Here is a 9398-nt window from a genome sequence, read left to right on the forward strand (position 1 = left end):
TTCCCCCCTTCTTACTAGATCACTACATTCAACCTACAAAACCATGTGTTCCCTTTTATTAAAAATTCTCCCTTGGGCCGGGGATTTAGCTCAGTGGTTTCACTGCCTGCTGCGCAAGCCCAAGAACCCGAGTTCGATCCCCGGTACCAAAACAAAACTAAACAAAACAAAAATTCTCCCTAAAACTTCCACCTCCATTCACTGGTCCTCTACTCTCTATTTCTGTTCTCCTTTACAAAAACTCACAATAGCCAGGATCTGAGAGTGAAGATGCCATCACCAGCTCATGTTTTAGAACGTCTTTTATCATTTTGCCTGAGCCAAAGAGTGGAGACCCTTGAAGGTCAGTTGCAAGAGAATCCAGCCCTGTTCTTGCTCAGCCAATGGAGCAGTTGCCTGTGTATACATACTTGGTGTCTACATTCTCATTTTCACTTCAACTGGAAATGTTCACAGTGGTTTGTTGATCTTGGGCAGGCTGTTTTACCTTTATGGAGACTTCTGTTGGTTATGAGACATATATCTTCTATATGAGATTATTGAAAGATTAAATGAGATAAAATGAGCTTTCAGAACATTGAACAATAACAAAAGGCAATAGTGGTTGCTTGACTTGCTCTCCTGGATCTCTTTCAGATTTCCCTCCATATTCCCAGTTGAAATGGTAGTTTACAGTAGAAAGAAATAATAGCTAACTCTTCTTTATAGCCTTCACAACCCATGGGATAGTACTTTGCAGCATGTACTGTTTAATAAATGCTTCCCTTTTTTCTTTTTTTGAACTACGGGGAATTGAACCCCAGGCCACACATTGTTTTACATCCCTACAATCACCATTAAGACAAAGTCTTGCTAAATTGTCTACTTGGATTTGTGATCTTCTACCTCAGCCCCTGTAGCTGTAATCCCTGTAACTGGGATTATAGTTATGTGCTATAATGCTTGGCTAATAAATTGCTTTTTTTTTTATGCTGTCAGTATTCTTCCCTATATTGGCCAAGAAGGCACAAAAATTTCAATAAAAATATGTAAGAACCTTCTTAGTTGAGGACTCCATGGTATTGGACTTTTTGAACACTCTTTTTTTTTTTGGTACCAGGGATCGAACTCAGGTCCTTGTGCTTGCAAGGCTGGTGGCGAACCACTGAGCTAAATCCTCATCCCTGGTATAGGACTTTTTAAAAGTATCATATTAAGGGCTGCGTGTGTAGGTCAGTGGTAAAGCATTTGCCTAGTATGTGCAAGGCTGGGTTCAATTCCCAGTATCACAAGGAAAAAAATGTGTATACTGTACATACAACATTAACTATAGTTGTGCTTAAGAGCCACTAATGCTGATACTCTGAATTCTTTTACAGTGCTTATTCTTGGAGAATAGTAATTCATTAAATATGTATAATACACAAAATATCACTGGTTGTTCTCTTTCTTCACATCTCACCTGATTTACTATTTAATGCTTGCAATTGAGGATCCAAGTATGAAACATTTTGTAGCCTCAGGGAACAGAGTAATTTCTTCTACATATGAAGGGCTAAACACGTATTTGTTAAATAACAGAATTAAATAATTTTACACATTACCATTACCAGTTGATACCAAATCTGAAAATGTTGATTAAAAGAGAAATATATTTGCTCTAATGTGAACACTGGAAAGTAGCAATTAATGAATTCCTTCCAAATTGTTCATTTTCCGACAAGTTTTTGAGATTGTTTTACATTTAGGGGGTTACACATTCAGTACATGTTTAATTCTGCCAAATTTTTAATCTTTCCCCTTCAAACAGGGTATCTTTTTCTTACCTTGCATTTGAAGCCCTTAACAATGTGGTTCCTCCTTATCTATTCAGCTTCCTCTCTCTCCAGGCTGCCTCATATCCCTCTCCTCTCTCCTCTGTTTTTGTTTTTTAACCTTCCTCCCATCCAGACATAGTCCTCTCACATCCAGGCTTTGGCACATATTTTTCCTGACACTTTGTCTGGCTAACTCCTAATGGTATCTTCTTAGCTACAGCTGCCTGCCCTGACTACCAAGACAGGTGAGCTGTCTCCCCTGTCAGAATAGAAGATTCTGGAGGGCAAGGACCAAGTCCTAATCCATCTTTTCCCACTATAGTACAAAGTCCCTGATATGGTGTAGGCTTCCAAGAACATTTGTTGAATGAATGCAAAACCCTGTTCCTTGATCATTTAACTAAAGTCATAAAACATCATTATTTCACAGGTCAGCGAAATATTTTATGTATGGATAAGGAATTATAATGGCAATAAATCTATCCATTTGCCAGGTAAGCCTTAGGATATCAATAGTGAATAATCATTTATTTAAAAGCCCAGCATACTTTTGTGAATTGCTGGGCAGCACATTTAGAGCATCAGATGGGTAGAGGAAAATTTAGAACAATATTATGATTTTAAAAGTAGTAGAGAAACATATGTGAGTGGTTACAGAAGCAGTTTTTGTGTAAAAGGCAAAAAGTGGAACTAACTCAAATGTCCATCAACTGATATACAAATAAGCACTATGTGATATCTCCATAAAGTCAAATATTATTTGGTGATGAAAAGGAGTGAAGTACTGACATATATTGCAACATGGATGAACTTTGCAAATATTATGCTAAAAGAAGCCATTAAAAAATACATACTGTGTGGTTCCAGGTATACAAAACATTTAGAATAAATAAAACAAAAGAGTAGTTTAGGGTGGGGGATGTAGCTCAGTGGTAGGGGGCTTATCTAACATGTGTAAGATCCTGGATTCAATCCCCAGTACTGGGGAAAAAAGTAGATCAATAGTTGGCCAACAGCTCCCAGGGCAGAGGAGGCTTCCGGGCCAGCGTGCCACAGTTCCCAGTATGGAGGAGGCTTCTGGGTAGACATGCCACAGCTCCCAGCATGGAGGAGGCTTCTGGGTAGGCATGCCACAGCTCCCAGCACAGATGAGACTTCTGCATCAGTGTGCCATGGCTCCCAGACCAGAGGAAGCTTTCAGGTAGGCGTGCCACGGCTTCCAGTATTGAGGAGGCTTCTGGGTAGGCGTGCCACAGCTCCTAGCACAGAGGAGGTCAGTCGCTTGGGCGTCAGCACCAGCACCCTGCGCTCCCCCCCCTGCCCCCCGCCACCATGGCGAAATGAGAAGACACACAAACAAGTCTCAGAACCAGACTTCCAGATCACCTACAGCAATCCCAAAGGGAAACAAGATGGAACACTCTGAACCTTGACCACCTGGACTCCCTGAACTAGCAATGAAAGAGGATCTGGAAAAAATGAAATAAAAAATAATTTCTCACATAACGACAGAGATTGTGCCCATAATGCAAGACATGATTAATAAATCTAGAGAAGACACAGATAAAAAAAAATAGAGGAGCTGAGGAACATGATGGAATCCCAACATAAGAAACAAATGGAATCCATAAAACAGATGCAAACAGATTTCCACGAGATTAAAAATTCCATTGAAAGTCTATGCAACAGAATGAGCCAATGTGAGGACAGAATTTCAAATATAGAAGATAAGATTGCAATTAGTGACCAAGAAAAGAAAAATTTCTTTAAAATTGTAAGGGAACATGAGAAATCAATCCAGGAGCTGCTAGACGATGCAAAGAAGAATAACATAAGATTGATTGGAGTCAATGAAGAAACAGGAGAGAGTGCAGATCAAATTAAAAACCTGTTCACAAAAGTGATGGCAGAAAACTTCCCAGGCAGGGGAAAAGAACTTGACATACAGATAAGTAAGGCACATAGGACTCCAAATAGCCTTGATTAAAAAAACCCTACACATAGGCATATAATTGTTAAGATTCCAGAAACTGAACAGAATAACAAAATTCTACAAGCAGTGAGAGAAAAGAAACAAATCACATACAAAGGAAAGCCCATCAGAATCACAGCAGACTTCTCAACGCAAACCCTCAAGGAAAGAAGAGCACGGAGTGATGTATTTCAAGCCCTAAAGGAAAACAAACTCCAACCCAGATTGATGTATCCTGCAAAACTATCTTTCAAAATTGCCAGTGAAATCAGATACTTTCATAACAAAGAGCACCTTAGGAACTTTATGAATACCAAATCAGCACTCAAAAGAATTTTAGACAAAATCCTAAAAAAGACAATGAGGATCACAACCCCAGGAAGCTCAGCAGAATAAATTCATTGGGCATGACAAGAAATTAAAAGCAAGAGGAGAGAATCAAACAAAAAGAAAAAGTCATGACAATGATAACTCAATAGTATCAGTTATTACCATCAATGTTAATGGTCTCAACTCACCAATCAAAAGAAATAGACTAGCAGAATGGGTCAAGAAGCAAGATCCAATGATATGCTGTATACAAGAAACACACTTAATTCAAAAAGAAACCCATAGACTGAAAGTTAAAGGGTGGAAAAAATGCTCCATGCAACAGGAATCTGAGAAAATGCAGGAGTAGCTAACTTCTTTGCAGATCAAGTGGATTTCAAACCAACACTGATTAAGAGAGACAAAGAAGGTCACTACATCCTTGTAAAGGGAACAATCCAAGACGAAGAGATGACAATCATAAATATTACGTACCAAACACTAGTGCATCCAACTATATAAAACAAATAATAATGGACATGAAAAATCATATAAGCACTAATACAATAGGAGTGGGGGACCTCAATACCCCATTGTCACATATAGATAGATCAACTAGACAAAAAACAAGCAATGAAATACTAGAACTCAATCAAACTCTTGAACAAATGAATTTAACAGATGTTTACAGAGTGTTTCACCCCACAAAATCAAAATACACATTCTTTTCAGCTGCACACGGGTCGTTCTCCAAAATAGACCACATACTCACTCATAGAACATATTTAAGTAAAGTGCAAAGGAATTGAAGTTATCCCCTGTATATTATCAGACCATAGTGCAATGAAATTGCAGATCAATAGCAAAAGAAACTGCAAGAATTTCATAAACACATGGAAATTGAACAACACACTTCTGAATAACCAATGGGTCACTGAGGAAATTAAAGAAGAAATCAGACAGTTCCTTCAATTAAATGACAATGACAATACAACATATCAGAATCTATGGGACACAATGAAAGCAGTCTTATGAGGAAAATTCATAGCAGTGAATACTCATATTAGGAAAACAGAGCAAGCCCAATTACACAACCTGATGCTGCACCTCAAGCTTCTAAAAAAAGAAGAGCAGGACAACCCCAAAGCTCATACAAGGGAGGAAATTATAAAGATCAGAGGAGAAATCAATGCAATGGAGACTAAGAGAACAATACAAAAAAATCAATGAAGGAAAGAGTTGGTTCTTCGAAAGAATAAACAAAATCAACAAACCCTTAGAGAACCTTATCAGAAAGAGGAAAAAAAAGGCCCAAATCCATGCAATTAGGAATGAAAAGGGTGAAATTACAACAGACCCAGCAGAAATCCAGAGGATCATTAATCCATACTTCAAAACCTATATGCCAATAAGATGGAAAACACAGAAGAAATGGACAGATTCCTAGACATGTATGAATTATCAAAGTAGAAGAAGACCTAAAATTTCTAAATAACCCAATATCAATCAGTGAAATTGAAAATGTAATTAAAAACTTACCAATCAAGAAAAGCTCAGGTCCTGATGGCTTCACCACTGAATGCTACAAGATATTTAGAGAGGAACTCCTGCCACTACTCTTTAAACTCTTCAACAAAATTGAAAGGGAAGCAATACTCCCAAATTCATTCCTGGAAGCAAGCATCACCTTGATCCCCAAAGCAGAGAAAGATCCAACCAAAAAAGAGAACTATAGGCCAATCTCACTAATGAACATAGATGCAAAAATCCTTACTAAGATAATGGCAAACAGAATGCAGAAGATCATCAAGAAGATCATACACCCTGATCAAGTGGGATTCATCCCAGGGATGCAGGGATGGTTCAATATGTGAAAATCAATCAATGTAATACACTATATCAATAGAGCCAAGGACAAAAACCATATGATTATCTCCATAGACACAGAAAAAGCATTTGACAAAATCCAACATGCATTTATGATAAAAAACCCTACAAAAAATTGGAAATAGATGGTCTCTACCTCAAACTGATAGAAGCCATCTATGAAAAAACCAACAGCCAATATCATACTAAATGGTCAAAAACTGAAATCCTTTACACTAAAATCAGGAACAAGACAAGGATGTCCACTATCACCACTCCTGTTCAATATAGTTTTGGAGACATTAGCCACGGCAATTAGACAAGAGAAAGAAATAAAAGGAATAAAGATAGGTAATGAAGAAGTCAAATTGTCATTATTTGCACATGACATGATACTCTATATAGAAGACCCCAAGAACTCCACCAAAAGTCTTCTAGACTTAATAACCAAATTCAGTCAAGTAGCTGGTTACAAGGTCAACACACAAAAATCAATAGCTTTCCTCTACATGAACAACAGACTCACTGAGAGAGAAATAGGGCAAACAATACCTTTCACAATAGCGTCCAAAAACCTGAAATACCTAGGAATCAACCTAGCAAAAGAAATCAAAGACCTCTTCTCTGAAAACTATAGCACTTTGAAAAGAGAGATTGAAGATGATACCTAAAAATGGAAAGACATCCCTTGCTCCTGCGTAGGAAGGATCAACATAATGAAAATGGCTATACTTCCAAAATTGCTATATCAATTCAATGCAATCCCAATTGAAATAGCAGCAGCATACTTCATGGACCTTGAGAAAAAATCCAAAAATTCATTTGGAACAAGAAGAGACCCAGAAGGGCAAAAGCAATTCTAGGTAACAGAGACATGGCAGGGGTATTACAACCCCCAGCTTGAAACTATACTACAAAGCTACTATGGTAAAAATAGCATGATACTGGCAAAGAAACAGACCTGAGGATCAGTGGAACAGATTATAAGATGCAGAAACAAATCCAGACACACTCAGCCACCTCATCTTTGACAAAGGAGCCAAACACCCTCACTGGAGGAAGGATAGCCTCTTTAATAAATGGTGCTGAAAAAATTGGGTTTCAACTTGCCAAAGACTAAAACTAGACCTATTATCTCTCACCATGCACTAAACTAAAATCTAAATGGATTAAAGATCTAAATATTAAAACAGAAATGTTGAACCAGCTGGAACAGTGGATAGGTAGAACTCTTGAAGACATTGGTATAGGAAAAGACTTTATGAACAAAACCTCAGTTGTCCATGAACTAGCACAAACAATCAACAAGTGGGATCTCTTCTTACTAAAAAGCTTCTGCACAGCAAGAGAAGCTGCCAGCAGTGTGAAGAGACAACCCCCAATGTGGGAAAAAATTTTCACCAGTGGTCCCTCAGACAAAGGTCTACTATCTAGAATCTATAAAGAATTTTTTAAAAATCAGACCTCACAAATTCAAAGACCCAATCCAATAATGGACATCTGAAATGAATAGACATTTCTCAGACAAAGAAGTAGAAATGTCAAACGAACATATGAAAAAATGTTCAACATCACTGGTCATTTGAGAGATGCAGATGAAAACAATGCTGAGATTCCACCTCACTGCAGAAAGAACGGCTGCTATCAAGAAATCAACCAATAACAAATGCTGGTGGGGCTGTGGGGAGAGGAACACTGCTCCACTGCTGGTGGGAGTGTAGACTGGTGCAACCACTGTGGAAATCAGTATGGAGATACCTCAAAGAACTAGGACCGGAAGTCCCATTTGACCCTGCTATTCCACTGCTTCTTCCCCAAAGAATTAAAAGAATCATACCACAGTGATATATGTGCACCCATGTTCATAGGAGCACAGTTTGTAATAGCTAAAACTTGGAAACAGCCCAAATGCCCATCAACTGGAGACCAGATCAAGAAAATGTGGTTTTTTAATAAAATGGAGTACTACTCAGCCATAAAAATTGAGAAATTAGAGTCATTTATAGCTAAATTGATGCACATTGAGGCGATACTCTTAAGTGAAATAAATAGGACAGTGTGAGAAACTGAAAGTGTGCATAAGGTCTAAAAGGTGTAATAGATAATATGAAATAGGAAGAAAAGGGGCAAAGGGGAAGGGGAAGTGGGAGGGATAGGGGAAAGGAAAGAAGGGAATGGAATTAATATGAGAAAATGAAAAAAATGGAAACAAAGTCTTTGTAAATAGGGAGGGGGGAGGGGTTGAAGTGAGGACAGGGGAAGGGGGAAAAAATAAGAACCAAGAGAGTATGTAAAGGTGCATACCTCCAATGATGAATGTCATTATATTGTACACCTAAAATGTACCAATAAAAGGATATACAAAAAAAAATAGTTGGCCAAGGTTGAGGGTAGGGAGAGTCAATGTTATCAGTATGGGATTTGTGTGTGGGGATATGAAATGTTCTAAATTTAAGCCCTGTGTGGTGGTGCATGCCTATAATCCTAGCTACTGGGGAGGCAGAGGTAAGAGTGTCTCAAGTTTGAGGCCAGCCTGGGCAAATTAGTGAGATGCTGTCTGAAAAAAAAAATCAAAATATTCTAAAATTAGTGGCAAGTATTGCACATTTCTTTGAAAATGCTAAATGTTAGTGTACAGTTTAAATGATTAAATTTTCTGGTATGTGAATTATATCTCAATAAGACTACTTTTTTAAAAAGTTGTAGAGAATCTTTGTTGCAAAGTTCAACCTGAGTAGGTTATGAAAAAATAATTTCCTATATAATTTTCATTCATAATAGTCATATTTTGTGCTTCCTGGTAAGTGAAAAGCCACATCTCTTAACATGGGTCTTTGAAACTGTGTGCACAGACTAGGAAGCCCCAGTCAGCACTGTCCGCCAAGGGGTGAGAAGTCACAATTACAGGATGCTGAAGCTACCAGCAAAGCTGATACTGGATGATGAACTCAAAGGTTAAAGCTGTGAACGAGGTGAGTGAAAAGATGATTTGAGCGACATAGCACAATTAGGAAGGAAACAGCAACATTACCTTTACAGTGTAAAATGTAAACATATTCCTGGAAACTGAGAACTTGTAGTAAACATGATTGTGTTTAGCAGACTTCTTTGTGGCTAGCTATCGCATGTGAGAATCTTTGTTTCCAACATCACATAGGTGGGTGTAGTTGGAAGGAATCTGACCTGGAGTTTAGGACAGCAGCTGCCAGCTCTGGCTCTCTCATTTATTCACCTTTCAATAAACTATTGTAATCACTGCACCTGGCCTTGATGACCCCAAAGTTCAAAGATACTATTCAGGAAAAAATAATTGGGAAGAAGATAAATGCTGTGGCAGGGATAAGGTTACCTTGTTCATCTGGAGGAATGAGGAAAGAGGGGCAGGAGGAAGGAAGTTTCACCTAATGTAAAGTTGTGAAGTCACATCATTTCTTTGTTAACTCTTTGCTGTCCCA

The sequence above is a fragment of the Heterocephalus glaber genome, unplaced genomic scaffold (assembly GCF_053883595.1).
Source record: "Heterocephalus glaber isolate CG9 unplaced genomic scaffold, H.glaber_assembly_v1.0 deba00000331, whole genome shotgun sequence".
NCBI classification, from domain to species: Eukaryota; Metazoa; Chordata; class Mammalia; order Rodentia; family Bathyergidae; genus Heterocephalus; species Heterocephalus glaber.